A 26,931-nucleotide genomic window follows, 5' to 3' on the forward strand; every position below is an offset into this window, starting at 1 on the left:
ATCACACATATACCTTATATGACATCACACAAATACCTTATATGACATCACACATATACCATATATGACATCACACATATACCATACATGACATCACACATATACCTTATATGACATCACACATATACCATACATGACATCACACATATACCTTATATGACATCACACATATACCATATATGACATCACACATATACCATACATGACATCACACATATACCATACATGACATCACACATATACCTTATATGACATCACACATATACCATATATGACATCACACATATACCATACATGACATCACACATATACCTTATATGACATCACACATATACCATACATGACATCACACATATACCTTATATGACATCACACAAATACCTTATATGACATCACACATATACCATACATGACATCACACATATACCATATATGACATCACACATATACCATACATGACATCACACATATGCCATACATGACATCACACAAATACCTTATATGACATTACACATACACTGTACATAACCACCAGCCATTAACCCCCTGTGCTCCGGCTCAGCCCCTGCTCGGTGACATTCAGTCTGTGCAGGCTGCTCTCCTCCTCCTCCTCCCCGGCCTCCTCCTCTTCGCAGCCTCCTCCCCCTTCAGCCGATCCGCTCAACTCTCCCGGGCCGAGGCTGCCAGGGAGCCGGGGACTGATCGCATCCAGCCGGCCAGGAGAGCCGCCCCTGCACCCCCAGCAAGGTAAGACGGCCACTGCCCGACTCGGGGCCACTGCCCGGAGACCCCCCTATCATGTGCGAGAGGTCGTGCTGGAGGGGTGGGGGGTTACCGGGAGGAGGAGGGGGCTGCACAGGGCACCCCGAGTGTACACCCCCCTCCGGGCAACATGGGGTCCGAGCGATGTATACATGTGTGAACGGGCACTGCTCTGGAGAGCACCCCCTACTGTGAACCCGGGGGTGTCTGCAGGGAAAACAATGTCCCCCCTAGTAACCAGTGGGCACAGCTACCCCCACCCCTGAACATTTACCATTTCATACATATTGAAAAAAAAATCTCAATTTCCCCAATTCCAGTACAGTGAGCAATGTGTATGTCATATGAGGGTGCAGCTCCATAGCCGGCGTGTATGGGGCCCCCCACTCCTCCAGGGGCCCCTCCTCTCCTCCGGCTCAGGCCTCATATTTCTCTTCTCTCTCAATTTTTTTTCCAATTTTTTTTCTGATTTATTTTATTAAAACAGCGCCACCTGCTGGAGCAGTGCCCCCAAATGCAGAAATTCTCCAGCAAAACAAACAATTATTTCCATTTAAAAAGAAAAAAAATCCAAATCCCAAAACTTTAATTTCCTCAGTTTTTTTTTTAGTCCTCCACTTGTATGTGGGGTGGGGGTTCCCCTATATTTATCATTGGGATTTTATGAATTCCTCGTCCTCCCTCTTTCATCTTGCAAGGCAAGAAATTAAATATGTATTTTAATTTTCCCAATAAAAGATTTAGCGTAAAAAAAAAAAAAAAAAAAATTATATATTTTTTTTTATTTAATTGTAATTGTTTTATAGCTCAAATGTTTCCTTTAGGTTGTCAGTGCCGGAGATAGATGGGGATGCAGTGCAGTATTTTTTTTTTTTTATTTTTTTTTTTTTTTTTTCTGGCCAGGGAAGAGAAATATGAAATTTCAATTATTTCTGCAAAAGATGAAGAGCTGCTAAATTGTCATATATTCCGACGTAGCCGAGCACCTCCGGATCCCGGCTCGTAGGAGATAAATCCCAGTCTTCACTGTATGCACAAGGGCAACACCCTGAAAATAAAAATTAAAAAAATTCCAGAAATCTAGTTTTTGCAAGTACCAAAGGATTTAGCTAATTTTATGTAATTTTTTTTTCATTGTATTTTTTTAAATTGTGAATATTTAGTTTATGTTCTTACACTGGGTAAAGTTGAAGTGGAGATTTGTAGCCAGAGGTCTCAGCAGTATTTTATTTTTTAAGGTTTTTTTTTTTTTTTTAATAATCATCCATCATGTGCTGTCAGAATATTTCCCACTTCACCCGCGTCTGCCATATTGGATTAAATTTTAATGAATTGATTTACTCATACGATCTGCAGTGGTGGGGATTTTTTTTTTTTTTTGTATTAATTATATTTAAATTTTGTCATCTACAGTTTAAAAAAAAAAAAAAACTGTGACCAGGTTGTGTTTCTGTGAGATTTTATGCTGCCTGGTCTGCTCTAGTTGTATTGGATGGAGTCAGTTTTGGTTTGTTTGGAATGTGTGTTTTTTTGTTTTTTTTTACCAAAGTTTTTATTTTTTGTTTTGTTTTTTTTTTCTATTATGTTGTGATTTTGTTTGGTTTAGGGATTGTTAAACGCTGCTTTTAATGTTCTTTACTTGTGAGTTGACTTGATGTGACAGGTGTATGAAGTAGTGGTAACCCAGAATTTTTTTTATTTTTTTTTTCACTTCCCACACATTTTTTTTTTTTTGTATATATATTTTTGTCTGTACATCTGTTACTACATTCATTGTCTCTTCCATTTTCTGCTTTTGTTAATTTTTGCTTAATTTTTTGTAAAGTCTTCATGATTGTGTTGGTGAGGTGCAACTTTTTGAAAACTTTACCCCAAAAAACTAACAACTTTAAAATTTGAAAATTTATTTATTTTTTTTCTTAAACATTTGAGCTTTTATTTTTTAATGCAACATGTAAATGAAACCATTGTCACCTGTTCCAGTCGACGCTCCACCGAGTGGCCTGACAATTGACGAGCCGCCATCTGCCATTTTTGATGTTTACTTGAATATATTGATTTGCCGTCAATCTCTTGGGTCCCGGTCCTGTTTCTAGCTGAAATGTAATTAAACAAATTGAAGGGTTAATTTAGTGGATGGGGGGGGGGGGGTGTGTATTGTTGTTTTTAATTTTACTTGAAAACCAATTTTTTTCTTGAGTCAGATCAATTTCTGGGACCTGGCGATGTGACTGTTTTTGTTTCATGGATTTAGAAAAAGTCAAAAATTGCAATTAAAGAAAAAAGATAGCAAAAAGTTATTCCAAATGATAAAGTTATGAATTGGGAAGATGAATCCTTCCTTTGTTTCAGGGAATGTTCACTGATTTGGTCTTATTTGTTGTAAAATCTTTGTTTTATTTTTTATTGCTATTTCATAACTTGACGCAGTTTCTTGTGGACGTCTGTCCAGGCCCGGCCCAGGTGTCTGGAAATGATTGGCACATGGTGGGGGGGCTTCTTTTTTTGGAAACCTTTTGACCATGAGAAGCGCTGTTTTCTGAAAATAACTTGACCTCTCCATACTCTGGCTTCTAGATATCATTAGACCAGTAGCGGTGCTGGTTTCTAGACATTAGACCACTGGGGTCTCTGCTTTCTAGATACCATTAGACCAGTAGAGACGCTGGCTTCTCAGTAACATTAGACCACTGGGGACACCGCTTTCTAGATCTCGTTAGACTAGTAGAGTAGCTGGTTTCTAGATATCATTAGACTACTGGGGGGGGGGGGTTCACTGATTTCTAGATATTAGACCAGGAGAGGGACTGCTTTCTAGATATCACTAGACTACTGGGGCACTGTTTTCTAGATATTAGACCAGTATAGGGACTGATTTTTAGATATCGTTGGACTACTTAGAGTCACTGGTTTCTAGATATTAGACCAGTGGAGGAACTGGTTTTTACATATCATTAGACCAGTAGAGGCGCTGGTTTCTCAATAACATTAGACCACTGGAAAGGCCACGTTCTAGATATCATTAGATCACTGGAGGCGCTTGTTTTCTAGATAACATTAGACCAATGTAGGTACTGGTTTCTGAAAATGATTAGAGCACAGGGGGTTTCGTTTTTTTTGTAATCTTGGCCTTTAGATACTCTGCTTTCTAGATAGCATTACACCAGTAGAGGCGCCACTTTCTAGATAGCATTATGCCACTAGAGACGCTGCTTCCTAGATAGTTACTGGGACAGTTTTTAGATGTTACGTCACGAGAGGCGCTGGTTTCTTTGTGGTAGCATTTTGTTTATTTTTTTTTATTTTGGACCTTTTTTTGGTTAATTTACTTTAGTGAGTTTTCTGGAGCCCGTGTCTATTGTCCCAGGCTCTCCTCAGGCTGATAACAGAGAATGATAGATTGTTCTCAGCGGTATGGGCATTCAAGATTAGGGTCCTTCGGGACTACAGTATTAATGGCTATTAATATCAGAATTGTAAGGCATCGGTTCCCAGCACCCATGGCGGTCACTGGAGGAGCGCAGCCCCTTAGTCAACTGGTCGGACTGATCCATAGTATAGTCGTGGGCCTTGCAGATTTGTACCCGGGTGCTTATTAATTTACACCCTAAATGATACTTTGCAGAGTTTGGGCCAAATGTAGAATAACATCAGATGGGTCCACAGGGAGGTTCTGTGGTCCTGCGACCTAGAACCTTTTGTGGCACGCTGATTATAAATCTATTGTATGTGGCATTTCACCATCTGTGGAAATTATTTCAAAAAATAAAAAATTTATAGAACAATATTTTTTTAAAATCACATATGCATTGGAAGTATTCAGTCTCCTCCTGAAGTGCTCTGTGCTGCTGCGTCGACATTTCATAATGAATCAATTTTGCTTGGAGTGTTCCTTTAGGCCTCATGCACACAAGCATGTGCACGGTCATTGTGCTAGGTGTGTTTTTCATGGCTAGCACATTGACCCATTCATTTCTATGGCCCCGTACACACAATCCTGCATTTTCAGGGTGTATTTTCTGGAGTATGGCGCTGGGAGCAGAACTCCACACTGGTTCTATTCCTATACATTTTGTGCACCGTGCTCCTGGCCTCAAGGAATGGGGCCGCAGAGGCAATGGCGGCACGCAGATGTCATCCATGTGCCCATTCAGTCACGACCTGGTGACACGCACACCGTTGTAGTCACTTTCTTCATCCCACTGCCTGAATCTCCAGCGATCAGCGGTGATCTGTGTAGCAGGTAATCCGTTTTCCTGCAGCGCCACCACAGGACAAATGAGTAAAAGTTCTTATTGAAGTCAATGGTCTAATAATAATATAATAATATATACATGGTGCAGCCTCCAAAATGAGAGACTCCATAGTCACTGTTCCTCTGACTAATAAATTAGGGTAAGGATCAGGGTTCCCCCTCTATTAACTCAGAACTCCTTAATGGGCCATTTTTCAGTAGGTTTCTTGTGTGTACTAGTGCCACTGTGCTGTCACCATATTACACAGTACCGTATGGCACCCAGTATGGCTGAAAGCCCCCCAATTGATGACATGGCGCCCATAATGCGCTTGGGAAAGTATTTGTTACCGATGGCTCCAGAGGGTCTGATGTCATCTAAAGAGATAAGTCACAAAGTCTACAGTTAGAAGTCATTATACAGATGAGTCTATAGAGGGCGCCGCTGTCTCTATAGCGCCCTGTGTAGGATCTGCAATCTGACATCCTCAGGACGGCCGGTGCCGGAGTATTGGACCTTTACTAAGCACAATGCTGCAAAAAAATGGAGTGTACAAAGAGCAGCAAATTTATTCGTGGCAGAGGGAAAAACAATTTTCTTACATTTTTTTTCTTTCTACATTTTGCTGGTCTAGATGTATCTCTGCTATTTTGATTAATATTTTTCTAATTTCGGCTAATTCCTAAGCTTTTTTTTTTTTCTTCCAAGAACCACAATTTTTTTTCCTTTTAAGGGAGCCTGCACATGGAGTTTTCTTTCTTCTGGAATCAAACATATTAATAGTTTGGGCATCTTCAGATGCGATACCAATCATTAGAATTATATTTTTGGTTTTAGATATCAGTTGAAGGGGTTATTTGAATTTTTAGATTTTTTTCGTTTTTAAAAACTTTTTTTTCCTGCCTTTTTCCCATTTATTTTTAGTCCCTCTAGGGGGTTACAACACAGCCTGAACCTACCACATAATGCCTGGGGTCAGCTCCTGGGCCTGTACTATATTACCCCAGTGCACATCTGCCATATATGTACCATGGATGGGATGGTCAAAGGGGAAAGGTCATCAGTGCCAGATCAGTGGGGGTTTGACTCTTGTCACCCGCACCAAATAGCCATGACATCACCCCGGTCTACATATATATTGACACACCCCCCCCCACACACACACACACACACACACACTTTAATAGCTTTGGCAATGCCAAATATCTATTTGGACGTGCCAATAAAGCTTGTTTGATTTGATTTGACATGGCATCTGCACTGGGTATTACAGCATTGTCCTATGCGTTTGTAAGGCTCGATTCACACACAGCATTTTTGTTGATATTTATAACTTTTTTATTTTTTTGACATGTCAAAGGCCGTGGCCAGATGTTACAGTAAAGTATATAGAAAATTATTGAAAAAAAAAAGTCTTCCTAGGCGGTGCTCTTGTTTTTTTCTATAGGTTTTGAAAAACAACATAAAAAAATCCTTAAACCAAAAACATCAAAAACAAAACTGAATTTTTACAAATGTTTTTGCTTCTAATGCTTTTAAAAATTAATAAATTAAAGTAAAATATTTATTCAAAACACACTAAATGTGAATGCACACTTGTGGCACCCACCTATCAGGGTAAATAATTCAAGTGTGAACGGACCTTAAATCAACAAACTAAACTCTTTTCTTTTTTTTTTTTGTATTATCATTTCTTTTACATCCTGTGTGGGATATCGGCTTACTTTTTTATCTTTGATTTTTTGGGGGTGTTTGTTTTACTTTTTTTCTTTATCTGGCAGAGCATCTGATTTTGGCTCCAGAAATAATAAAGACTTTCTCTAACGTTTCCTCACCGATTCTTTCCTCTCTTACTTTGATTAAAATCATTGTGCAGGAAAATAAATCTCCCACGTCATAAATGAAAGGGAAAAAATCGAAACACAAACTTGTTTAAAAAAAATAAAAAATAAGCATCATGGCTACTGCGATAGAACCAGACACAGGCTGACCAATCCCCTTCTTCCTTAATGAGATTGTTCGGGGGGGCCCATTTTTCAACCCCTGTGACATCATTTAAAGGAGCTCTCCAGGCAAAACTGTTAATATCTTAAATCAGCAGCACAGAGTGTTTCAGGAAAATTAGATTGTGGGAACAGTGACCTGTTGATTGATTCGATGATGTTTTCGAGGGGAGGGCTGTGTCGAGGAATATGTGAGGAATCTCAAACTGATTATGGAAGATCCAGAGTTCCCAGCAGCACAGTGTATTTCAGGAGATGAGGTGACGGTGACCTCTCTACTCATGTTCACACATTGAAGTCGTGTCACTTTTTTTTTTCTTTTTTTTTTAGGTACCTCAACATTTTTGAGCAATTTTATAAATTTGTGGCAGAACCTACCATGATATAACTGTAAAGTGTGAATCAATCTTTAGAGATCAGTGGGGTCCCCAGCAGCACAGAGTATTTCAGCAATAATCAGAAGAAAGTATCTCTATACATAGTGCCGCCTGTCTGGGGTTGTCGATGAATGCCGCCTTTCTTCTGACTCATGATAACATTTAGTGTAAAAATATTTGCTCTTTTTTTAATGCTCTAAATTCTTTCGAGAAATATTTTCTCTGCAAATGCCCGCGCCCAGAAATGCCACCCTGCATAGCTGTCACTGAATAACTCAATGTCTCTGAGGTTTGCTGCAATGTATCAGGCCGGGAAAGTCCAAGTAGGCAGGCTGGTCCGCAGTATTGTTTTTTGAAAAAAAAAAAATTCTTAAAGGGCTCCTTCAATGGTATTGAGCCTGAGGGTTTGTAGATTAGTCCTGTGGTGTCCTATGTCTTTAAACACATTGAGCTCTAGATACTTGCCCCCCGATACCCCTCGGTGTGGCTTGTTTTTGGCTTCATATAGGATTCTAGGGCTTGTGAGTTGGTCATTTTTGTGCGTTGCATTCCCCTCGGCCTGCCTCAGCCTGCTGTGTATTATCTGTATGTAATCCCTAATGAAGCCTCATCATTGTGTTTACCGGAGGAGGATGTTATGTTTGGAGATTTTCAAGATTATGAGTTCAGTTTATTTTTTTTTAATTCTCGCTGCCAAATCTTGCGTCGTTACTCACGGGGTCAAGTTGTCCTGCAAAGTTTTATTTTCTTCTGGCAATAGGGTATGCAAATTAAAATTTTCCATTCAATTAGCCCTACTCCAACAAACACATCTGTCCCCTTCCAAAAAAAATAAAAAATTTACAAAAATATCCAACATTTTCAATAGTAAAATTCAAATTCTATTTATTTTATTTAAAATGTATTTTTCCTTCTTTTTTTTTGTTCCCAGCTTTAGCAGTTAAAGGGGTAATTTTTTTTCGGGCAAAAAAAACAAAAACAAAACTTTTTGCCCGTTGCTCCCGTTCTGATGCTCTCCGGATTCCATCTGGATATCACTTCCTGGTTCTGATCGATAGACAGGAAATGACCCTGACCAGACCGTGATTGGCTGAGTAGTCACTTCCTGTGTGTCGAGTTGGGCCAGGAAGTAAAGTATCAGAGCGAGATTACCAGGGGGTCAGTGACGTGAATGTGATATTTTAATTTTTCCTTTTTATTGCCATTTTCACAGTAAAAATTTTCCAGCCTTTAATCGCAGACGGTGATCACAGTAAAGTGTATTGAGGAACTTTTTCGACTCAATATTTTTTGGGGTTTTGGAATAGGCTAAACTGGATGATCTAATGCGTGTGGGGGTCTCCTAACTCTCCTTGAGATCAGACTGTTGGATCCCAACATGGATTTTCAGGGGAGATAAGCCAATGCAATTTATAGCACATGCACACTAAGTCAAGCTGAGCATTCATGTGTATAGGGAGGTTGGGAGGACTACCTGACGACGGCTATCTAATGTGTATAGCCAGCTTTGAGATTCATTGCCCAGAGACCCATATAGACTTGACGCCGATGTAGCCTTTGATCAGACTCCATGTCAACTTTTTGGGATGCTAATAAAGATATGCTAGTGGGTACATATGCCCTTCTATTCATGGTAAATTGCCCATAGGGAACCAACACTCTACAGAGACCTAAAAATCCATATCTGCCCTGTCACCTACTCAGAAGCCCTGAGAGGGATTATGTTTTTGTCCAGTAACATCTTGGCAGTTTTTGAAGGGTGATGTCACACCTTTTTGGCGCTCTGATTGACAAACAGAAACCTACTTGTATCTCCCCCAGCTACCCTCAAAATCTAAAGGGGTTTCAGGAGCGATTTCGTATCTGCAAATCAGGTTTGTGTATTTTCTAGAGGTCCTATAATTCTCTATAGCTGACCCATGATGATCTCACATCGGCTCCAGATCTAGAGCTTGTTCCTTGTGGCCTCTTGTAGATAAGGTGTGAGCCTGCTCGGTACGTGACTATAGACTTCGCTCTGCAGACGGATTACCTCATTTCTTATTCACATCATTTCATTGTGTTTACCAAACAAACATGAGAAAATGAAATCTTGAGACGTCTCAATAAACGCCTCATCAGCTCAGCTTCCTTATTACAGCAATTTCTTTTTGTCTTTGTGTTTTTAGGTTTTTTTTTTGGTTTCTTATAATTGATCCCAGCTGAATCCATATCTGGTCTGTGTCCCCTGGTCTGGACTTCGCTTACAGGGATATAGATTTTTATTCGCCGTGAAATTAGAAAAACAAAAACTTTTAAACTGCAAGAAGCAAAGTTTTTTTTTGTTTTGTTTTGTTTTTTTTAAAATGTAGATTGTGAGCCCCAAATAGGGATCTCAATGTACATTTTTTTTTTTCCTATCAGTATGTCTTTGTAAAATGGGAGGAAATCCACGCAAACACGGGGAGAACATACAAACTCCTTGCAGATGTTGCTTCTGGCGGATTCGAACTCAGGACTCCAGCGCTGCAAGGCAGTAGTGCTAACCACTGAGCCACTGTGTTGCCCCAAAGTTTTCTGTTTTGTCATATTCCTAACTTTCGTCAATCGTGCTAGCAAAGGCCGTGTATTTGCTAACCTTGTGCTTGAGGAATCTGTTACTTGTCAGACTTTTGAATATAGTTTTCTGAGTTCAGTTTAGGCTCTGTTCACATCTGCATTTGAGTCTCTGTTAGTTAGTGTGATTTGTCAGACGCTGTTGGCCTGGAGTGATGATCAGTTACGGTTGTGTACATATAGCCGTACTTATTGACAGCATACGGAGTATATGTCCGCATGAAGTAGGGGACAGATGTCCAGAATGGCAGGATCAGACTACTCGGGGTGTATTTGTAGTCTGTTACCAAGGAGACACACAGGTCTGTATAGGAGCTGTGGACACTGGTCAGTTCACCAATTAGGAGCTGCTTTCCGGTCACTCTAATGGGGTAAATAGACAAGTTTTGTTAGATGGGATGACCCCTTTGACTTTAGGAGTGTTTCCACTTTCACTGTTTATAAAACCATTAGCTGACCCCTTTGACCTCCTGCCAAAAATCTTTGAGACAGGAAGTACCTACAGTATCTGACAACTACAGTTTTCAGACGACCTCTTCTAGGGTTGAATAATATTTAGGGATTTGGATTGCAGACCTGAACCTGTACACTTAGGGAGCCTGCACATGGAGTTTACGCTCGCTCATTCGAACGTAAAACTTGTTTAGCGTGTGTGGCGTAAAAACAGATCCTATTGACTTGAATGGGTGCTGACATACGCACGCTCCCCATTGAAATCAATGGGAGGCTTTTTTTATTTATTTTTATTATTTTTTTACACCCTTTGTGATACGCACGTATGCCGGCACCCATTCAAGTCAATGGGATCTGTTTTTTACACCACTCACTCTGAACGAGTTTTACGTTAGAATGAGTGAGTGTAAACTCCGTGTGCGGGCTCCCTTAGGCTAAGGCCCCACAAAGTAGGCGGCAGGAAAATCTGTGGCGGCAACGCATTGAGGTTTTTCCTGCAGCGCTTTTCACAGAAAGTCCTCAAAGCTTTCCTCTGCAGCCTTTCTGCTTCCATTAAACCAGTAGGGAAGTTGCCAGCGTTTCCATAGGTATAAATGACACTGCGGCGCTTTTGGAAATCGCAGCATGTCCTCAGTGTGTATTTTTCTGCAATGTGTGCATGGGATTCACTGCAATCTCATCTCTTTTGCAGTGACTGTAAAACACTGTGGTTTTTGGCGTTTATGCCATGTTGGGCTCCAACCTTAAAAAGGAAAAAGGGAAATCCAGGGTTACCAGTAGTGGGGTAAAATAAAAAACAAACTCCCTTTCCAACGTCGGGGCGGACTACCACCCTTTCCCATTTCAGCATTGGCCGAACCAGAAATGAAGCAGCTCTGGTGACCGCTACAGCGAATCATTGTCCACAGCGATCACATTTTGGTTACTGATGACATCAGTGCTAATACATCATCCATACCCAACAGGTGACCACTGAGGCCAGTGATTTGCCACTTTACTTCTGGTCCAGCCAGTGCTGGCACAAGATGGAACCTACAAAGACTGGGCGTAAGTGAGTATTGCTTTAAAAAAAAAAAAAATATATATATATATATATATATATATATATATAATTTTACCCCACCTCTGCTCCCTCCTAGATTTTTCACTTTGTCTGGAAAACCCCTTTAAGCTGTGCAGGTTAGAAGATCAGCGGGTTACCGATATTATTCTAATGTTCATGGCAGCTTTCTGAACCTCCCCTGACAACCCATGTCAGGGGAATGAATGATCGGGTTGTTAAAATTTTAGCATGGCCAATTCTTTTGTTCTTTTTAAGAACACATACACACTCAGCCCAAGCCAGCACATATGGGGTTGTTTGGGAGGACAGTGTTCGGCCAAATAAGGGTTTGATTGTATATGGCCAGTTGGTAGTTGTGTGTTTTCGTTATGTTCCTGGGAAATGAAGCCAAGTATTAATTTTGACCTGTCAGGAAGTAGCTAACTTCTCCACCTGGTCAGAATGAAGTGGAATATGGATCTCATAAATAGAGGTCATCGTAGTGCTCCAAATAGGGGTATTGAGGGCCGCTCCCTTCTAATACTGGTCCCACTTGGCCAAGAGGAGCTACATAAGAAACTCAATAATATTAAGAAATGGGGCCGACTAGAATTTTTACCAAGATGGTAAAAGAAAGTGAGAGGCTTAAATTTATTAGTGTTTTTTATATTTTGTTTTTGTGGGGAGGGGGGTTCTGAATAAATAGTCATGGTGTAATCGACCTCCAAGAACAAAGAACTTCTCTTATTTCGCCAGTACTAAGAAATTCCAAATATGAGCAAAAACCTTGTAAATGTATTTCAGCACATAATGTTGCTATTTTTATGGGAATTTTTGTGCTCGTTTTTATTGGAATTCCTTTCTGGGTATCAGACCTTTCGGTCTGGATTATTAGATTGAAGCTTGTCGGTTCCTCTGACTTTTCTGGTAACTGATAAAGAGACAACAGGACAGTTTTACGGCTTTCTCAGGAATTTCTCTTATTCCTTAAATCCTTCACAAATAGAATTTTTTCTTTTTTGCCGGCGACAGACAAATAACAAGATTTTTTAGCTCTACCTTGTCAGCTCAATCCAGAGGAAATAAATCATTTTCTGTGATTCTATGGAAAACAATTTCAGGAGAATAACACTCTAATAAATTCTGATCCATTTTCTATGACCGACAAGAAACAGCCACGTGGAGTTTTGAAATAAAGCACTCTGTAGAAATATGGCCAAAAATTATACGTGTAGCGGAGATGAAGTGTATATAAAATACCTATTATTTGGCCAATATATAATCTCTGAAAGAATCTAAGAAACTTGAAACCTTTGTACTAAAAAGAAAAACTCAAGATTACAATGTAAATTTTGGAAACAAAATTATTTACATAATTTCCTCACTTCGTGGTAGAATCTCCAACTCCTCTTAAGGGAGAAAAAGTGGGATAATCCAGCAACTCTCTGAAGTTAATAAAAATGAACCTTTAATTTAACAAAAAATAAAACAACATGACAGTGAAAAAAGAAAGAAAATCAAATAAAAAAATCCCCATAAAAAATCTGACGCGTTTCGAGACCTTAGAGTCTCTTACTCATAAGTGAAATGTAGAAAACAGGGCACTCACCCGCCACGGGATACATAAAACATTCGTTTTTATTTCATCCTCTTTAAAAAAAAAAAGGTCAAACCTTGACCATTGGGGTACAGAAGACGGAATGATGCAAAGAAACAAACAGCGACGATCGTTTCGTGCTTAGTGCACTTCGTCAGGCTTCCGAAGAGGATGAAATAAAAACGAATGTTTTATGTATCCCGTGGCGGGTGAGTGCCCTGTTTTCTACATTTCACATATGTCACTGCCTGTCTAGGTTTTTTCACAGTGAGCACCACCCTGGGATTTTATTTATTCCATGGTTTTTTGGCTGTTACAGCTGGAAGATTTGCCAATACTGACACAAGATTGTGAATATGAGCGCTGTTGCAGTAGTGCCGCTGACTACTTTGTTCTTTGCAATCTCTTACTCATAACGTATGAATAAGAGACTCTAAGGTTTCGAAACGCGTCAGGGAATTTTTTTGATTTGATTTTTTTCTTTTTTCACATGTTGTTTTATTTTTTGTTAAATTAAAGGTTAATTTTTTATGAACTTCAGAGAGTTGCTGGATTGTCCCACTTTTTTCTCCCTTGCTCTAACTACTACTCCTCTCAAGTCCGGAGTATCCCTGCACCCTGAAGATTTCACCACAAAAAAACACAGCTTTCTACAATAGGTGAGCCACAGAAATACTTTTTTGCCTTTTTTTTCTAACTCCTTAAGGCCCCCATAGGGGAAAGGTCAGTCCAACCCATCAATTTTGGATTCCCCTCCACACACGCATCTCAACATTTTTGAGCATTTTGCCCATGTTTTTTTCAATATTTAGATTTTTTTTTTTTAAATTATGTACCGTATATACTCGAGTATAAGCCGAGTTTTTCAGCACAGTTTTTGTGCTAAAGAAGCCCCCTTGGCTTATACTCGAGTCAAGCGCTTGAGCAACACAGTCGGCAAGAGCCGTATCTGCTGACTGTGTTGCTAGTTTTGCAGGTTGTCTACATCCCATAGGATCGGGGATAAATACTAGATTGATGTTGATGGGGGATCGGGGTATGGGGTGCAGTAGGTGCTGTGGGAGGGAGGGGTGGCGTTTTGGTTGTCTGCCCCTTCCCTGAGCTTGAAGACTGGGTTTTTTTTTCCCCCACTTGGAATTCAGCCTGACTACAGCCAGGCTGAATATAGGGTATCTGCAGTGCTCCTGTTCCATTGGGAAGGGGTTAATAGGAGCACTGCAGATACCCTATATTCAGCCAGGCTGAATTCCAAGTGTGTGTGGGGGGGGGGGAACCCAGTCCTCAAGCTCAGGGAAGGGGCAGACAGACAGAGAAACAAAACACCGCCTCCCCTTCCCCAACACCCAGCAACTACTGCACCCAAAAACTCCGACCATTTTAATTTTTGAAATTTTCCAGTAGCTGCTGCAATTCCCCCCTCGGCTTACACTCGAGTCAATAAGTTTTACCAGTTTTTTGTGGTAAAAATAGGGGCCTCGCCTTATATTTGTGTCGGCTTATACTCGAGTATATACAGTGTGTGTATATATATTTTTATTTATTCTTAATCATATGGGCCGTACACGTTAGATTAATGTTGACTGAACCCGACAATTTTGGCAGCCATGGCTGACTATCTAATGTATATTTTGATAACCCGACTCTTTCCCTCTCGACAGATTTAGGGTGATAAATTTTAAAGTTTAATCCTTCAGCTCTAAACCACCTCCATAGGTGTCTAGCATTTTACCCCCTTCTTTCCTTTGAAACATTTGCACACTTGGCTAAACTGAGCATGCATGGATATTGGAGTTTTTTTGGCTACTTTTAGTGACCTTCAGATAACATTAGTCAATGTATTGTTAAAAGTTTTTTTGGAATGTCAATTCAGCATTCGCAACCCATGGGCTTTTCATGGTCTATGGCCAGCTCAGTGCTATGGTTCCAGATTGTTGTTGCGGCCCTGTAAGAGGTTGTCCATGTCAGATTAGATAAACTTCTGTGAACAGACCAGCCACAGGGATGATAAAAAGTGACAAGTAGATGCTTAGATCTCTGCAGAATTTTTTCAAAAATTTCCTTTCTACATTTTTTTTTCCTATCATAATACAAAACTGGAAATATCTTGATACGTTGTAGCTTCAGGGACGTGCGCTGTGGGTCTGTAGTCTGCCTTCTCGTCACTTTGTACAGTAACGTCCTAGGTGGCACAGACGCTGAACAATTACAGGCCAAAAATAGATCACATCAAGTGCATTGCGTTGGCGTTTCAAAGGCTTCATTGTGCAGCGCTCGGGATTAATATACAAAATTGTCATGGAAAATAAAAAATGTTAAATTTGGAATATGTGTAAACTTGGCTGCAGACCAGGACTCTCGAACATGTTCTACGCGAACTGCTAAATCTCCCTCGTCCCGGAAGGGAAACCAAATCAGATCCGCTCTGAAAAATCCCAAATTATTTTGGCTCTTAGAATCTTGATAGATCAGAGGTGTTTATGGCCGGTCGGAGTCACACTGTTCTGTATTCACTTACAGTATGCCGTCCAAAAAGGCTACAGATTTATAATAAATAAATTAATAAATAAAAATTTGTTCACAAAGAGAAATTTTTGATGTAACTATGGCACAATACTAAAAAAAAAAAAAAAAAAATTTTCAATCTCAGTAAATAAAATTTTTGCAGTACCACATACATTTTCTGTTCATTTTTGCTGTTTTATAAAAAGAAAAATCTTCCTCTGCCCTTTAGAATTTTCAAAAAGTTTCTCTAAAAAGTTTTCTCTTCTGTATTTGGGCTTGTTCACATCTGCGCCCGAGAGTCCATTCTGCAGGTTTCCATTTCCTGCACTTAACAGGGCAGGAGACAGAAACCTGCAGGCAGCTTTCCAAACCCATTCATTTGAATGGGCTTGAAAAGTGTCTGGCCATGAGCGCCGATGAGCGTTTTATGCTCTCCGTGGCGAAACCGTTTTTTTTTTTTTAACCGGACACGGAGTCGGACATGCAGCACTCTGTGTCCGGTTTTAAAAAAAAAACAGTTTCGCCGTGGAGAGCTCAAAACAGTCACCGGCGCTCACAGCTGGACTCCGCATGACAAGTTTCTGTCTTCTGCCGGCATAATACGGAGTGCCGAACGCTGGTGTGAATCCAGTGTTAGATAACTTTTTCTTCTAAACATTAGAACACAATACAGTTTCAAAATTTTTAATTTTATAAAGCAGTCAACAAAATATATAACACTGGTTTTGTACAAGCGTTTTTCCAATTTTTTAGATCTGTGACCAGTTGTTACAGGTTGTTGAATAAAACGCTGATTTTTTTAAAATTATTTTTGTTTTTTTTGTTTTGTTTTTTATTTAATAACATAGCATCCTTTGGATATGGTGTATTTTTCTTTTCAGGGGTTTTTAGGGGCCAAATTCAGTGTGAATTTTTTTTCAAGAAAAATTGTGTAAATTTCTTTTTTTAAAAAAAAAAAAAAAAAAAAAATCCCCTGTAAGTTTCATGTTGCTAATCATTGCATGTTAAAAGGGTTTTACCAGTGTGATAATTTTTATTTTTTTTCCCCTCATACATGGTTCTGGTTTGATTTCAGGTGGATTGAAAAATTTTAAAATTCAATGCCCACCTCATCTATCTTCTGCTGTACCTGTTCTGACACTACCTCTGGTCACTATTGTGAGGTGATCCATTTCAGTGTGTCAACGGGGACTTGATGGACATAATCCATTTGAGAGCTGTAATTTGGCAGTGTTTTTTTTAAAGATTTAATGGAGAAAATTTAGCACCACATCTACACTAGTTTTTCTGGTGATAATGTGCCGCAAGTATTATTGGACAAGTTTGGACAGGGACGCCTCGGCTTGACATAGTGCTATTAACACATTGATTTCAATGTGTAGCGCGCGTAAGCCGGCACACATTGAAGTGAATGGGATCTGTTTTGAGCGCTCACACTCTGACACGTGTATACGTGTCTGAATGCACGGCGTGTTACTCCGTGGGAATGGAGCCTAACACTACAAATTTGTTCTCGTCAGACTAAACTTGCTTGCAGTAATTTCTCTCACTGGTTACTAGCCAAAATGGGCAATTTTGTTCAGAACTAACTTGTATTTCTTATCTATCCTGAAATGTTACTCCACTTTTTATGCCACCCCCTCCCAGATTCAGATCGCACCAATTTTTATACAACTTTTTAAAAAGTTGATAAGTCTAGTCTACATCAGCTCGACAGGCTGACCCTGCCCAATTTTTCACCTATTTTTTCTAAAAATGGAGTGAGCTGCATAAAATGTTGCAACTTTTTTTTTACCCCAGAAAGTTGCAGAATCCTATTTTGAGACATGATGACACCAGATATTTATATGCCAATATTTATGGCAAACTTTTTCTTCTTTTTAGAATTTTGGGGCTTTTTTTTCTTTTTCTGTAATATTATTTTTAAAAGTGAAATGGACAAAAATTAGATTTCCTGCAATTGTCAGAAAGAGTTAAAGCTGAGTGGTAGAGCAGACTCATCTCGGTTTACAGCTTGCTGCAAAGGGAAGAGCTTCCTTAGTTGATAGTGATAGACATGCACTAATTATTGGCGCGGTGATGTTGTTCTCTCTTCTATCTGGTGGTGAGATTTTCTGATGCCACCAGGTAATTTAGTATTTTCTTACCATGGCAGACTCTTTGTAGAGACAACTGATTGGAGCAGAACTTGACCTTGTCACAGACAATTATATTTGCAATTTTATACTAAAAAAAATTACTTGTGAAGACAAACCAATCTTCCATCCCGTAATCATAAAGCCGAGGATTGTAGGTAATAACTTAGAAAATCATCTATGCAGGTGTGGCTTTTGCTGCTGTGTAAAACAACTCAAGGGAACGTGATTGCTGGGGAACTACAAGTCTTAGCAAGTCTGTATTTTACCCTATAACTTAACTTTTTTTTTTTTCTTTGAGTTGTTGGGATCCTCAGCGATCATATTTAGACTAGGGCCACTTGGCAGCTTTGGCCGTGACTCTCATTGCAAGACCACCATGTCACCCTGAAGCCCAGTTCACAACTGCGTTGGGGTTTCCATTTGGGGAGTCCACTTGGGGTCCATGTGGTTTTCGTTCGATGCGGAGAGAAAATTGCTGCTTATAGGTTATGGGGTCCGCATGTTTTCCCAGGTAGCTGCTTTTCTATGCGTATAGGTTTATGTCCGGGAGGTCCCCAAGCGGACTCCCCGAACGCAGATGTGAATCGGGCCTAAGACTCCTTCACTCACGTAAGGGAACACAAGGGTACTGTGCTGCAATTTATAGTCACAAAACCATCAAGCACTACTGAGTTTTCTTGCAAGCGGAAGTCAAAGCCGCACCTTGTTGTTGGTGCAGGGCAATACAGTGATCTTTCGTTACTTGCCAGGAGTTACAGCCACACTTACCGTGTAAAAAGCCTTAATCTCTGGCAATTAGTAAAATAAGTATTTAAAGGGGTCCTGGATATTGAAAAACCCCTACAATAGCCTGTGGCCATCAGCTATTCCTTCCTTCCCCTTGATGTACATATGACTTGACACTTGAGGGTGCATGTGTTCTTAATGAGGAGAAGGGAGTAAGTTGCTGCCGGATCAAGTGTGTTGAAATTCGGTATATCCAATTCTTCTACCCTTGACTTTTGACTGTATATAGTAGTTATCCCTCCTCCCCAAATTTACGCTAATGTTTACGGGGACCTCTAGATCTTCAGGTGAAATCGGCGCCCTCAGACAAATTTTATCTGAAGATTTTTTTTCTTTCTTTCTTGAAGTCTTCCATTGACTTTGCCTTTTTGTATTTATTTTTAATAAATACTTTTATTGAAGTCTGTTGTGAAGAGAACGCAGGATTTTAATTGAAAATACATAATTGGAAAGACTCTGAGTGTATAAATGTGATTGTCCGCCATGTAATGTACAGTCACGCACATCAAACAACGCTAATCCTCCCTTTCATGTGCTCCCTTTTATAGATCATATTAAAAAAAGAACGCTAAACCTGCAGATCTTACCCCGTGTGCCCACTTTAAGAGCCCAGGGGCTTCCAACCTTGTTGAAAACAAGTCATGTTCAGTGGATATGTAGGAAGGGGTGGAGCCTATAAAGGAGGGGGGGGGGCTTAATTCTCTGACGTCAATCACAGAAGGTTCCTGCTGTCCTCGGAGTGAAGGGCCCCATAATAGTGGAAAGGACTGTTGTGTTCCAGTATTCACTGTCGCTCTTGGGACAACGGAAAGAGAGATTTGGATGTATCTAAATTGGAATTTCAAAAAGTTTAAAAATCGACAGTCCCTTTTAAATGTTTTATTTATTAGTTTTTAAAAAAAAAAAAAAAAAATTTAAATATAGCAGCTTTGTGTTCTCTTAAATCTTCCCTTGTGTTTTGTGCGAGTTACTAATCTTGCAATTTAACGGGAGCTGGTAATACAGAGAAGGAAAGAGCGGCACTTAATTACCCCGGAAGAGAGAGCCCGTATTCTAGAGAGAAGGATCAATACCCTTTAACCAGTTACTAGAAACAAAGGGAAATGATCGATATCCCTGTAGCAACGAGTGATGATGCTGCCACCACCGCCAACCCGCAGCTTTATTGATGGCGCTTTAATTTATATTGATACGATTGATTGGAAGCGCTCGGCCATAGGAATCGGATCCTTTTAAGTTAATTGTTGGATGTTTTTGCACAGGACTTCCACACTGTAGATGAATTGGGATTTGTGTATGGATTTCATTTACTGCTTACTTTTTATTGGGTTGTGTTTTTCCTTTTAGATTATGAGATTTTACCCAATAAAATAGTATAGACCCTATATGTAGGGGTGCACCCCCAGAGCCCCAACTTATTAGCAGAGCTGGCACACCTCAATGCCATCACTGCAGTCACCTAGCGCCATCCATTTCTGTGTGGACATATCTGTTATTACAAACTCATATACATGCACACTGCCTGATAGACCATGCATGTGTTCTTAGTAGAGAAAAGGGAATATGTTTCAAAACAAAAAGGATCAGGCATTCCATTATTCCCCTCCCATCTGTACATCAACATCCTCCATAAGTCAGGACACCCCCATAGTTACTTATTGGTCTGCCAGTCCTGATGAAATTGGTGGTCTTGGCTGAAAAATGTAAAGGGGTTTACCAGCCCCAACAGTGGGTTTTATACTGATGATGTATCCACAACATAGGACATCAGTATTGGTCTGACTTCCGGGTCCCGCAGCAATTAGCTTATCCAGATGCCTCAAATCCTGTGAATAGTTCATCGGTATAAAAAACTATAAAAAAAAAAAAACCCTGTTAGGGCCAGAAAACCGCTTTAACATTAGCGGCGTTTTGTATAGTAATTTTATCTCTTTCATCTATGGCTGCAAACTTGCTTCTCAGACTATCAGCGCAGAAATGAGAGCAAGGGGGGGGAGGGGGTCTGACTACAACCGCACACTACAGGGTAGTCTGAGAAGATGGGGAGGGGCTCAGGCATTGTGGGCCTGGTGGCTCAATAATTTAAAAAGGAGGTCAGGCTATATTTACTATGCATACACCACCTAACATTGAAATTTTTTTTGTAAATCTAGAGGGTTACATTGGGGTATTGACCTCAGGAGATTTTTGTGGGACTACTGAATGACCATTGGTGCATTCCACAGGAATACATTGAGTTGTGTCCAATATGATGGACCATAGACATTTTGAACCATATTCGGGAGTGTCCTAACCCTCCCCACAGATGTTGAAGTGTAGGAAAGGATTGGGTATGTTGGATTCGACAAACCAAATCCTTTGTTTATATGGGTGTCTGGCAGTAACTTACTGCCCTGTCCGTATTGAGAACATATGCATGCTATAGACTGGACTGAGCGTACAAGTGTTTAGGATGAAGTTGGTAGGAATAGCTAGGCCAGTTTTAATCTTGGCATAGTCTTTATCTGTATGTCATCCCAGGTAACCCCTTGTTTTCTTAAGTTGTGAATAAGCCCTTTAATTGCCATCAGTACCTAACACTCGCGCCTCCATGTTGGCTCTTATCCAAGTTTCTCAGAAACAAAAAAACCAAATTGAATTTCAACTTAGCAGAAGAAAACTCAAAAACTTTCATTTCATTTACTGATTTTTTTTTTTTCCTATACTAATATAACTTGCTTTGTTTAGGCTCCTTTATTATAGCCTTGTGTCACCCTGTATAGAGTAATATCCTATGGGCAGCATTCGAGGAGAGCTTGCGGGAGGCGACTTACTGGATATATTTGAGACCTGATTATACGGCTACAGGGAATCTTACATTTTCGCAGTATTTTCACTTCCTCTACTAATTTGAACTTTTGTTAACACCATATTGGGGAAGAGTGGGTAAATGCCTTACATGTTTTTTCATGGTAGTCCCAAATGAAGGTCTTTTCTCACTGCTGTAGGTAAGGCCAGGGCTGCACGGTGTCTTAGGTCTGGTTTGGAAGGGATTTGCCTGCAAGTTTTCTATATCCATTAGAGAATGTGTTAAAAAAGATCTCAGACACTAGCTTGTGACGGGTGACCAAAAACCCTAGCATGTGATGTCCTGTGCTATTCCCCCTGCCTATACACACAATACCATTTTGCTGTGACCAGGCAGACAGTGATTGGCTGTTATGGTCACATGACAATACATAAAAGGACAGAGATAAGCAGAAGTAGTGGGATGTCTTTGTAACCAGCTCCTCGGGGGCAGAGCTAAAAGTTAAAAATAAGGAACGTAAGTATACAATTTTTTTATTTTCCTTTTACAGAATTTTTTTTTTTTTTTTTTAGTATTGTTATCCTGTGCGAACATATTCTGTGGAATCAGAGCTCACTTTAAAGGACTCCTACACCCAGATGTTTTTGTTTGCAGACCGTCACTGAAAGTATTCTGCCTCTGTACAATTTTTTTATTTATAGCGTGTTTTTTGTTTTGTTTTTATTTAATTTTGTAAGTTTTGTATAATTTATTTACATTTTTCTTAAGGATTAATGCCATTTAAATTAATTTGGGGAAAAAAAAATATTTTTTAAATTTAATAAAATAATATTAATATTTATTAAGAAATAATTTTTTATTTATTTATTTAGTTTTGTGTTTTGTTTTGTTTTTCACTTATAATTGCAATCATTTTTTTTCTTGCTGACATAAAATATTATTCATCCTGTCCATCGGCTTCAACGTCACTGACCGGACAACAGATGAGGGAAGATATATCTATATATTTTTTATTTATTTTTTCATTTTTCATCGGAATTGCTATTTGTGGGATGATGCAAGGACTGTTTCATACAGTCTTAAATGAGGAAATATTATTTCCCGTTGACAGGTGCACTCTTAAAAGCTGCATCTCAAAATTACCTTTGAGGTTTACTTGTGCCGGCAGCGAGCCGTGACTGCCATTCAACGCTCTTCTTACGACGATCATTAATTATTTTCACAGCCTAAGAATAAGGCGGCCGGACACAAATATCATTACCGCAGAAACACAAATGCAAATTGACAACCCAGATTTTTTTTTTCCTGGAACAAAGCTGCAGTCTCCAGTAATAGCAAGATGAGGCCGAGTGGGAGGCGAGGGTAGAGGGTGGCGGGCTTCTCGTGTACGAGCAGATGCTTCATGCCGGAGTGCGGGATCTGGTGATGATGCATTGGTCCACATAAGATATAAAGTGAGGAAGATAAGACAAATAACATGTAAAAGTCAATAATTGGATTGTCTGTTTTTTAGAAGAAGGGGAAAGGGGGCTTATTAAAAAGCTGTCTAATAGGGTGGATTCTACCATGGTGGTGACTACCAGTTAGGATGGAAGGTGGCCAGATACTTGATTTGCCTATTAGTGTCCGTTACATGTGGATCATGGGCCGTTGGTGTCAGATCTGAATGTTCACAAGTAGGAATAATTGGCAGTGCCCGTTGTTAGGACTGTGTGCTGGTGGAATTGTGGCCGTCTTGTAGAGGTCTGTGGGCCTGACGTTGGGTGTTTGGCAGGCTGAAAGCAAGGCATTTGTAGATATTGACTTGGGTTGAGGGCAGTGGTAAAGTGTGTATATACAGTAGTTCAATAGGATATGTCAATTGGGTTGGATGAGACAGTCACTGAAGGACCATTGGGCTGCATGGTGGGATAGTCACTGTTGTCGTGTTGGGCTGCTTAGGGACAGTCACTGGTGTCACATTGAACTGCATGGGGACAGTCGCTGATGGTCCATTGGGGTTAGTCACTAGTGACTATTGGGCTTTATGGGAATAGTCACTGGTGGTATATTGGGCTGCATGGGAAGCTGTGATTGTTTGCCCTCTAGGGTCCGTGATTAGGAGCCAGTGATGTCCCAGTGGACTGCCTAGAGGTAAGTCATTGTTGGCCCATTGGACTTCATGGTGGAACAGTCATTGACGGCCTATTTGATTGCCAAGGGGACTGTCATCGGTGGCCCAATAGGAAGCATGGGAGGCAGCTATTCATGATCCAGTAGTTTGCTTAGGATACCCCAACAGAGAGCGATTTTTATCAGTGAGGAGATGATATATAACTATACTGATATATCATCTTATATGGCCTGCTGTATAAGACTGTACTTTGTGTTACATATTGCACATGAGCTTCTATCCTTAGGTCATATTTACCTCAGCAAATCCATACTATCTTTCAGCAGAAGACCAAGGTGGGTCTCCTGTCCATTGTGGGTGGGTGTCCTGTATTATTGTCTGGATAGTATGGGCTCTCCTTGTATATTCAGTGCTACCCGTCTGCAATCCTAGCCGGAGCTGTGTCCCTCCTGGCCGAGGTGCTGGCGGGCAGGCGGAGGGGGGGTAGGCCGTGCTACAGGCTGATTAGTTTCTCACTCTGAATAATTCTGTCACCGTCTCCGTCGGCCGCTGTATTACTCTGTCTATTCCTGCGTCGCAACTCAGAACACTTGTGACAAAAGAGACATCAGCAATGTGGATCTGGGAACGTACTTGACAGCTGTTGTGTAAAGCGCGCCGTTGCTTTCTGTGCGCCGCAATCTCGCACATTTGGAAATTGTTTACAAATGATTTGGCGACATTCAGAGTATTCCTGTCTTGTCCTTTACAAGCTCTTTATTTGCATATAAATGAGTTTTCTCAGCTGCACATTAGTGACATTACAGGAACAAGTACAATTAGGATCGGGATTTTTTTTTTTTTGCCCCCCATCCCCCATTTTTCTCGTCTTTAAAATCTGCGCTTCGGTTTTCTCGTCTTAGATTTATTAAGTTCATTTTATCCTGTTACACTCTTAAAGGGGTCACTCACTTTCTTCTTTAAAGCCGAACTTCATTCCAGCAGTAAGTGGCTTTAGAAATAGCCTGTGGGTGGGAGAAGAGCAGAGCACGGCTGCCATATGTATTTGGAGAACTTTCAATGTAGAGGTCGCCTATAGCTGGTGATCCAGTCAGCACAAGACTTCCTGATGTTGGCGTTGGACAGCTTGGCCAGCGGGTTGTCTGCAACTGGACATGGAGAGCTATTTATTTTTAGTGGCCAGGCTGTAAGAACCAATAGACATTGACTAGAAGCCACCAAAAAGTTAAGCTGGCCATACAGATTAGATAAACGTCTTCTGATCTAGCTCATTGACCTTCATCCTAATGTTTATGTAGCCTATGGTTGCATATGGTGAGAGAATGAAAGATCAGGCATGTTGGTTTTTAACCCCCCCCCCCATCTTTTATTTCCATTGAAGATGCCAATACCGAAGAAGCAGAGTGAAGGTTTATCTGAAAGCTGTTGAATGCCTATGGCCAGCTTAAGCTACCACTACTAGTTTTCTAGGTGAATTGGTCATTTGGCTCCAAGCTTGGATAAGAAGAGTAGTAGAAAGACCAGATTTGATCACTAGTAGACATAGCCGACATTATCAGTCATCATGGTGCCTACACAAAGCTTTGGTTGTGGTTCAGGGATGGTACATTCCTGTAATGAGACAACCCTATATCCTCCTACATGCCATGTGTCATTGTTTAGCTCTAGCTTAGTTATATGGTCAGGATGGACACACATGGTTAAGCCATATTGTTTCCTACTTCTACAGTTGGAATGATACAACATTCATGTGTAGGGCAGGGTAGTCCTTCTTTAGCATTTTTTTTTTGGTCTTTTTCTTTTCCCCCATTGTTACTGAGGTTGACCCTTTTGTTTGTGATGCCATAGACAGTATAGTAGTTAAGGGATTGTCCAGGATTAGAAGAACATTGTAGCTTTCTTCCAAAAACAGTGGCACGCTTGTCCAAGATCTGTTCGTGGTGCAGTCCCATACACTTCAATGGAGCCAAGCTGTCCAGGTTTGGTGCTGTTTTTGGAAGATAGAAGCCATGTTTTCCTAATTCTGGCCAACCCCTTTTTGCTGTGCTCACATTGGGGCTTGGGATTGGGGAGTTTGGAATAATTTTGTCCACACATCGAGTGAGGTTGTTTTTCTGCTCAGTAGTCGTTGGCATGAAGAGATTTCGGCACATTATAATATTTACACAGTGTCAGTTTTTGTGTTTCGGAACACAATACCCGTCTGAGGCTTTCCAGGTTTGAGCCTCCTGCGAATAAATCTACGATGCATTGGAAGTAGAACCACCACCAGGAACCGCTGCCAAGTTTACTTCCAATGTGATTTTTGTTACCGGCTACTGTCAGTTTGCATGCCAGCTCTGTGATTAGGAAAATGTGTGCCATGTCTATGCCAGGATAGGTGATAGACCTCTGTGCCAAGCTGCGGGCTTCTATCTACATGACTGTACAGGGTTACATTACTCCGGTGCCTGTAGCATGCGGTTTTATTTCATGCTTTATGCATTACAATAACGTGTAATAGGTCCCTCAATTTAGTCTAAATTTGCTTTATTTTGTTTGTGATGGAATATGTGTGGAGTAGCTTGGCACATCTTCCACATCAGGGGCGGTAGTTTGCATGACATAAACAAAATTAGAAAGATTGAACTGCCTACAAATAGGCTGCAGACCTTTCACCCTAGATGCTCTTACTGCACCCACCTAGTCCAGATGACTGTCACACATACATGTAAACCTCCAAAGATCATACTGCACCCACCTAGTCAAGATGTCCCTTAATGCATACATGTAAACCCCCAACCATTATACTTCACACACCTATTCCAGATGTCCCTTCCACCCATACATGTAGTACTCCGACTATCCTATTGCACTCACCTACTCAGATGTCTCTTAATGCATAAATGCAGACCATGACCATCATACTGCACCCACCTACTCCAGATGACCATTCCACCCATACATGTAGTCCTCCGACCATCATACTGCACCCACCTACTCCAGATGACCATTCCACCCGTACATGTAGTCCTCCGACCATCATACTGCACCCACCTACTCCAGATGTCCCTTCTACCCATAAATGTAGAGAACATGATAGTGGAGAACTCTCTTTCTGATGAACTCCTTGCAGAAATGATCACCCAATCGTGTCCCCATTCACCTAAAACATGAACTTACATCATGTAGGTGGATGGAGTATAGCCCACCAAATCTAGATACGGTGAACTCTCAGGTACCACTTTGTGATAACACCACTGCCCTTACCCAGACCAGATTTCTTGCCTTAGCCTTTCAGTTCCACCATACTATGTATACAGATGACATCTTTGAGACAACCTCTTCCCAATGGTAGAAGACCACTTGTCAATGCAGTTTTGGGAGGTCCTCTCCATAAGGTTCCAGTAGACTTTATATCTTTCATGTAGACAATGGGACAAAAATGTTTGTGACACAATCAAGTATGTTTTGGTCAATTCCTAGTTTTCTCAATATGGACTATTACCTACAGGTTATGGGTAAATACAAAATTCTTTTGTGAGCTTTCTCTGTCCATTA

The 26,931-nt window shown here is 40.5% G+C and overlaps 1 protein-coding gene across 2 annotated transcripts in view; it reads left to right on the forward strand.

Annotated features, from left to right (window-relative positions):
- The first annotated feature begins 649 nt into the window (after window positions 1-649).
- The window catches only part of ZNF618 (zinc finger protein 618), a 79,306-nt gene continuing 53,024 nt past the window's right edge, over window positions 650-26,931 (forward strand). For both annotated transcript variants that reach the window (XM_075259574.1, XM_075259575.1), the window contains exon 1: window positions 650-747. The gene's annotated coding sequence lies outside the window, so the exon portion shown is untranslated. The remainder of the gene's footprint in view (window positions 748-26,931) is intronic.

The sequence above is a fragment of the Leptodactylus fuscus genome, chromosome 11 (genome assembly GCF_031893055.1).
Source record: "Leptodactylus fuscus isolate aLepFus1 chromosome 11, aLepFus1.hap2, whole genome shotgun sequence".
NCBI classification, from domain to species: domain Eukaryota; kingdom Metazoa; phylum Chordata; class Amphibia; order Anura; family Leptodactylidae; genus Leptodactylus; species Leptodactylus fuscus.